This window comes from Pristiophorus japonicus, chromosome 4, assembly GCF_044704955.1.
Source record: "Pristiophorus japonicus isolate sPriJap1 chromosome 4, sPriJap1.hap1, whole genome shotgun sequence".
Taxonomy (NCBI): Eukaryota; Metazoa; Chordata; class Chondrichthyes; family Pristiophoridae; genus Pristiophorus; species Pristiophorus japonicus.
In genome coordinates this window covers 40,953,176-40,960,658 of record NC_091980.1, presented here as the reverse complement: position 1 = coordinate 40,960,658, position 7,483 = coordinate 40,953,176, and the positions used below count along the sequence as shown (strand labels likewise).

The following is a 7,483-nucleotide window of genomic DNA, read 5'->3' as shown; positions in this document are numbered from 1 at the left end:
GGGCTCCCAGTGGTCCCAGAAAGCCGCACTGCACCCCAAGGTGACACACCCCTATGGCCAATCACACATGAGAGCCAGCAGCAACATCTTGCTTTTGGCTCGGAGCACGTTCCCACCTCAGGACCGTCCTCTCCCATATCCGTCCAAGCAGCACTTTGGCCGTCACCGCCCACCCGCCCCGCTCATCCCCTGCCCCGCTCAATGAAGCATCGCCTGAGGACCTCCTCGGCCAGGCGGCTTGGAGTCAGGAGGGTAAGGGGAAGGAGTAGAGGTGAGGAGGAGAAGCGGGGTGGGGGTGGGGGAAAGGATTGGTTTGTATAGAATTTTTTTTTTTATGTCCAATTTCTTTCCAGATCAACTCTAACGCCAAAGATCACTTTGCGCCAATATATTTGATCTTAGGCCAAAAGGCCGCGAGGCGAAGTTGCACCATTCCTGGAAATATTGCAATACCAGGTCGGTGCATGGAGTGGACGGGGCAAGCCCCTGATCCAGCTCCCTGTCCAAAAATCAATTCAATATCATGTCCCCATAGGGAATATTAAACTGATAAGAACAGATAGTACACTTGATCTTAGCCAAAAGGCCAAGAATCGAGGTACAGAAATACTGATGACTGATTTCAGACTAATGTTCGGTTTAAATGTTTTTTATTTAACAAAACCTTGTAGCACATTGGCTCAGATAGCTGCACCATTACACGCTGGTGATTCCTTAACATCAAAGGGTTTAATCACACTTAACTTCAATCAACTTAAACTTTAACTGTCACCAAGGTGATGCCCACCATTGATGTATGACCTGCACACCCAGCAGTGTGTCAGCCTTGTAAATAACACCAACGTTCCTTCAGGCAAAGCGATCATTGATGAGCTCCTGACGTAAGGCTCTTGCAACTATCATGCCACCATGAGCCCTTTCATGCAGTCTACAGGGGGGCGGGGGCATGGCTTCAGCATCAGCCTGATTGTCTGGCCCAATGTCAGCATCCGCCTCCTCGTCCTCCTCTTCTTCTCTCTGGTGAGGTGGACTGTCAGACTCATCAGGCAATTCTTGTCCCTTCCTGATAGCCAAGTTGTGCAGCATGGAGCACACCACCACGAATTGAGCTACCTGCTCAGTGTGGTATTGGAGCTCGCCTCCTGAGTGGTCCAGGCATCTGAAGCGCTGCTTCAGCACTCCAATGGTTTTCTCCATGGCTCTCATTGTATCACCTCTCGGCCTAGGTGTGGGTGTCACGCAGGGTCCTCATCAGTCAGGTGGCGAGGCCATATCCTTTGTCACCAAGCATCGAGCATTGACCTTGTGGCTCATTGTCAATCAAGTCAGATACTGTGCTCTCACGCAGGATGTGAGCATCATGGATGCTGCCTGGAAATTGAGCATTCACTGCCAGTGTAATTTGCTGGTGGTCGACAACCAGTTGGACATTCTGGGAGTGGAATCCCTTGCGGTTCCTGAAAAGATGCCTGCATCGTGATGTGCATAGAGTCTATTGCTCCCTGCACCTTGGGGAAGTTTGCAATTCTGGAGAAACCTAGAGCCTTCTCACTCTATGCCCCCTGGTCATAGGGAAGCTGATCATGTCCCTCCTGTATGCGTACAGGGCGTCAGTTAACTGTCTAATGCAGCAATGTGTGGCATGCTGAGAAAGTCCGCAAATGTCGCCAGCTGTGGCCTGAAAAGAACCCGAGGTGTAGAACATCAGTGCTGCGGTGACTTTGACCTCGATGGACAGTGCAGTACTGATGGTGCTGGCAGGCTGCAGATCTGCCCTTATCAGCTGGCATACCTCAGTGGTAACCTCTTTGTGGAAGTACAGTCTCCGAAGGCAGGTGGTGTCTGCCAAGTCGAGGTAAGAATGCTTCTCCTTGTACTTGCGGTGGATATAACGTCTGGTCCTCCTCATCTGTCTGTTACTTCGTACATTGGGCACATAATGGAGTGCAGCGTTCCTTCGGCGATGCCAAGTCTGCTGCATGTATTTGGTCACCAAGAGAAGGTGAGAAAGGACAGGCCCCATTGCAGTAGCTCTCTGTTTTCCACCTCTTGCTCATAAACAAGGAATGTCCCGACGAACACACCTCTTCAATTCCAATCAGTCACAGTGTGGTCAAAATGTTTTAGAGATGTTCACATCAACTCCAACTACCTGCAGAGTACATCCAAACTCCGCCGAGGTTGAAGCATAACAGCCTTTTAAAGGACGCGACATGTGATGTACAACATGGCATCCATAACGTTGTGATTCGTTCCGATTAGTTCCACTTTTTATGGGCGTTTTTTTGTGCGAGCGATATTGTGGGTGATATGTGTGCAAGGTGGTGAAATTGACAATGGGCGATCTCCATGGTCCGCTAGTTTAGGTAAATATGATATTTACGACTAAAAACAGTGGATATTGAATCTCGGAGTTAATTGCGTGCGGAATGTAACGCTGGACGATATTATGGGCATTGAATTCGCCCATTTTGCTGATTCTGCCCAAAAAAAGTGGACAAGCGGTAATATTTTTTCTCGGCGTTAAGCACATGGGGAAAGTAACTGTGGTGTATGTAGCACTCAAATCACTGACTCCACACGGTCTGGTGTTGATCTAACTGCTGTGACCTTGGTCCTTTATTGAACAGCTCCAGAGTGCTGCACAGGTGTGGTGGGCAGCCTTTTATACTGCCTCGTGCAGGTACTTTCAGGTCTCCCACCACAGCGCCCTCTGTGGTGCACCATTGTACTTATCATACATTTAATATACCAGAGCAATACACAACATCACTACCCCGCCTCAGTTCAAAAAGCCGTTGCTTGAATCCCCTGAATCGAAAGACGCATTAGCCCATTGGTAATGTTGGTCACGGATCCACGTCCCTGAATTTAAACACAGTGACCATTCAGTATTAAAATATTATTTCTTGTCATAAATCCATCATCCTACATTCACATAGCACACTTAGACTCACTCTAGCCTTACAAAAGTCCAAAAGTCTTTATGTGGCGACCGCAGTGGTGTGAGGCCCTTTTAAGACTCCCGGGAGTGTTTCCCTTTTAAGACGTCAGCTTGTGGCTCCCACGAGGCTTCCGTAAGGCGCCGCCATCTTAGGTGTTCTGCTGGCCTAGAAAGGAGAGGAAGAAACAAGGGAGGAGGGAAAGGGAAGTTTGCAGTGTTTTTCGGAGGTTTCAGGCACCCGATGCCAGAATCGATTAGTTCCAGGTCCATAACACAAAGTTCTCTCCATTTGTCCAGCAGCTGCTGCCACCTGACTAACCAGAAAGAGGAGCAAGAACATCAGCGGCAGGGCCGGTTTGCTTGCTGCCGCGCCCGCCGTCGCCGCAGCCTCCGCTCCCGCCGTGGCCGCCCCTCCTACGGCCGCCGTGGCCGCCTCTCCTACGGCCTCCATGGCTGCTACCATCACGGCCGCTGCCGCCGCCCGACTGCTCTGCTGCGTGGGTCCCCCAGATCCGCAGGCCATCGATGAGCCTCCCGCTTCTCGCCCGCAGCGCCCCGCCGGCCCGCACCCCAGCAATGGGCCCGCACCTGTGACTTTGAGTGGATGCTGAGGCTGCAGGATTGCTTGGGGCCAGGAGTTCTGGGCTGCTGCTGCAGCTCCAGCTTGGTTGGCGCTGCTCTTTGGAGACCCGGGGAGCAGCATTCTGTGGAGGAGTGAAGAAATCTTCCCAGCTCCCACGGACCTTTCCCATCCATCTTCTGCCGAGGAGCGTCGGCCCATCACCTGCAATGACCCATAAAGGTAAACCGTGCGTCTCGCCCCCGTGAGATACTTGCACATCCACTCTGCCGAGAACAGGTATCAGTTCCTTGGTGTAGGTACGCAGCTTTGCTGTGACCGGGACCAGCTTGGGTCGTGCGGCCGGGTTACCCTACAGTTTATCAAAAGTTCTCTGACTCATCAACGATGGACCTGATCCTGTATCCACTCCGTCAATTTTTACTTCCATTATCACTGGGGGCGAATCGTCGGTGCATGTATACAGTCCCAACCCCTCATCTTCTTCTACCTGCTCCTCACTGAACAGTGGATCATCCCCCATCTCCTCAGCCACTCATGTATCTCAAACTACTGTACATAACTGTATCTTACCATGCTATACATGACTGTAACTAGATATGATCTGTAACCACATGCATACCTTACCACCAAGGGTGCACTTGCAGGAGACACTGCATACCTGTTCCACACAGGTATATAAAGACAGGTCTCAGGCAAGTGTGGCATTCGAGAGCTGTGAAATAAAGGTGTAGGTCCTCAGTGACCTTGACTTCAGTATGTGCCTCGTGTGAGTCTGTACTGCAGGGACAGGACTTTACAGTGGTGACGAGTTACGGGATCACAGAATCCACAGAATGGCGACCAACGGCTCAGATAAAAAATACAATGCTGGAGATAATTGGGAGGACTTTATAGAAAGGCTCCAGCAAAGCTTTGTAACCAAAGACTGGTTAGGCGACGATAAGGCAAACAAGAGAAGAGCCCATCTCTTGACCAGCTGTGGCTCAAAAACATACGCCTTAATGAAGGACCTGCTGGCACCCGAGAAACCAGCAAGCAAGTTGTTTGAAGAGTTGAGCACACTGGTAAGAGACCACCTGAAGCCAGCAAGCAGCCTACACATGGCCAGACACAGGTTCTACAACTACAGACACTGTGTGGGCCAGAGCATACCCGACTTTGTGGCGGAACTTCGGAGACTGGCTAGTTTATGTGAGTTCTCCGATGAACTAAGGAGAGAAGTACTGAGAGACTTTTTTATTGAAGGAATAAGCCATTCAGGCATATTCCGAAAGCTCATAGAGACCAAGAACTTGACCCTAGAGGCAGCAGCACTGGTTGCACAGACATTCTTGGCAGGAGAAGAAGAAACGAGGTTGATCTATACTGCGGGTACGACAACTAACGAAACATCGGAACAAGGGGTTCACAGCGTGAAACAAGCCGCTACCCCCACACACAGAAAAAGGCAGGAGAGCAGGCCTTCAACAGCAGGCAGTGGCATCAGAAGCCATCAAGGGCCACATGAACGGCCTTTCACACCTCATCAACCCACAATGCGAGCAATCAACTACAGACTGAGAGAAGCTCAAGAGAGATCAGCCAGACGCAGCTCATCCTTCTGAAACAATGGAAGCGGTCTGTGCTGGAGATGTGGGGGAAGGCACTCATCAAGGGGGTGTCGATTTCAGCATGCCATTTTCAGAAACTGCAACTATACCGGGCATCTGGCCCGCATGTGCAGAAAAACAGCAGCTCGGCTGGTATACGAATCGGAAGGGTCAGAAAGCGGACCAGAAGACGGTTGGAACAGTGCCCGGGACACCGAGGTACAGCGAGTCAACATGATCAATGGCCACTGTTCTAACAACAAGACTCCTCCAATAATGATGAGGGTCCTACTCAACGGGATACCCGTCAACATGGAACTGGATACGGGAGCTAGTCAATCTCTCATGAGTGCTCAACAATTTGAACAGCTGAGGCCGCACAAAAGCAACAGACCAAAACTCACAAGGGTTGACACCAAACTAAGGACCTATACCAAAGAAATCGTCCCAGTCCTTGGCAGCGCCATGCTCTCAATCACACACAAAGGGACAGTGAACCGACTTCCCCTGTGGATTGTCCCCGGAGATCTCCCAGCACTGCTGGGGGGAAGCTGGCTGGCAAAACTAAATTGGAAATGGGATGATGTTCACGCCATGTCGTCAAAGGGATGGACCTCCTGCTCAACAGTTCTAAGTCGATTTGAACATCTCTTTCAGCCAGGTGTGGGCACCTTCAAAGGGGCTAAAGTTAAAATCTACATCACACAGGATGCTAGACCGGTCCATCACAAGGCTAGAGCTGTGCCCTATGTGATGAGGGAAAAGATTGAACATGAACTGGACAGGCTTCTGCGGGAAGGCATTATCTCACCCGTGGAATTTAGCGACTGGGCAAGTCCCATCATCCCAGTCATGAAGCCTGATGGATCCGTACGAATCTGTGGGGACTACAAATCTACCATAAACAGAGTCTCCCTACAGGACCAGTACCCGCTGCGCAGAGTGGAGGACCTATTTGCCACATTGGCTGGAGGAAAACTTTTCTCGAAACTAGATCTCACATTTGCATATATGACGCAAGAACTGACCGAAGAATCTAAGCTACTCACCACCATCAACACACATCGAGGCCTTTTCATGTACAATCGATGCCCATTCGGCATCAGGTCGGCAGCTGCTATATTCCAGCGCAACATGGAGAATCTGCTCAAGTCTATCCCGGGGATGGTTGTGTTTCAAGATGACATACTTATCATGGGCAGGGACACCGACTCCCATCTCCGCAATCTGGAGGAAGTACCATAGCGGTTGGATTGGGTAGGCCTAAGAGTTAAGAAATCCAAGTGTCTGTTTCTCACGCCCGAGGTTGAATTTTTGGGCAGAAGGACTGCCGCTGATGGAATCCGCCCTACAGAATCCAAAACTGAAGCAATTCGCCTGGCACCCAGGCCCCAGAATGTCTTGGAACTGCGCGCCTTTCTCGGGCTACTCAATTACTTTGGGAACTTTATGCAGAACTTAAGCACGCTGCTGGAGCCTCTCCACGTGCTACTCAGGAAGGGGTGCGATTGGTTTTGGGGGGACGTCCAGGAATGCGCCTTCAATAAGGCACGCAACCTTCTATGTTCCAACAGTGTTTTGGCTTTTTTTGATTCAGGTAAAAAGCTAGTTCTTACATGTGATGCGTCAGCGTACGGGGTCGGGTGCGTTTTACAGCATGTCAATGGTGCGGGTAAATTACAACCCATTGCTTATGCCTCCAGGTCACTTTCGCGGGTGGAGCGCGGGTACGGTATGGTGGAGAAAGAGGCGCTCGCGTGCGTATACAGTGTCAAAAAGATGCACCAATACCTTTTCAGGGCCAAGTTCGCGTTAGAAACTGACCACAAGCCCCTCACGTCCCTGCTATCCGAGAGCAAGGTAATAAATACCAATGCCTCGGCGCGCATTCAACGGTGGGCACTCATGCTGGCATCTTACGACTACACAATAAGGCACAGACCAGGCACAGACAACTGTGCCGACGCGCTTAGCAGGCTACCCCTGGCGACCACAGAAGGGTCTGACGAACAGGACTGTGAGATAGCCATGGCAATCAATGCCTTTGAGTCCACAGGTTCGTCCATGACAGCTCACCAAATCTGAGCCTGGATGGCCAGCGACCCCACGTTATCCTTAGTCAAAAGATGTGTATTAACTGGTGACTGGGCAGAGGCTCGCGATGCCTGCCCCGAGGAGATCAAACCTTTCCATAGGCGCATGCATGAACTATAACTACAGGCAGACTGCCGAATGTGGGGCAGCCGAGTAGTTATGCCTCTGCGAGGCAGAGAGGCATTTGTCCGGGAGCTCCACCAGGAGCACCAAACCGTGGTCGCGGGTGCACGTAGACTATGCGGGCCCATTCATGGGCAAAATGTTCCTCGT

General features: G+C 51.0%; 1 pseudogene; it reads right to left on the bottom strand.

The window, feature by feature from the left end:
• Positions 1-419: 419 nt before the first annotated feature.
• Positions 420-598, bottom strand: LOC139263682 (U2 spliceosomal RNA; annotated as a pseudogene).
• Positions 599-7,483: the final 6,885 nt, after the last annotated feature.